We start from the raw sequence: 302 nt of genomic DNA on the forward strand, positions 1-302 counted from the left end.
AAAATAGAAAAAAATAATATTATTATTTTGTATAAGAAATTCAAACATTTTATTAATAAATTATTTTATAAATATTTTTTTTAATCCAATTAATATAAAAAATAAGTCAGTTTAAGCCTCGACTTACACTAACGACATAAAATCCAATTGCCGAAGCTCACTAACGCGTCGTAATCCACGTTATCTAAGCGTTGCATAACGTCAACCTAATGACCCAAACATAAAAAACAGAAGTGTGAGACCAATCGGGCGGTGAGGCAGGTAAGGCCTCCCACCATAGCGACCCCGCCTCGGTGACCGAA

Source organism: Epargyreus clarus, unplaced genomic scaffold (genome assembly GCF_041222505.1).
Source record: "Epargyreus clarus isolate Ecla_fem2 unplaced genomic scaffold, WU_Ecla_fem_2.2 ptg000015l, whole genome shotgun sequence".
Classification (NCBI taxonomy): Eukaryota; Metazoa; Arthropoda; class Insecta; order Lepidoptera; family Hesperiidae; genus Epargyreus; species Epargyreus clarus.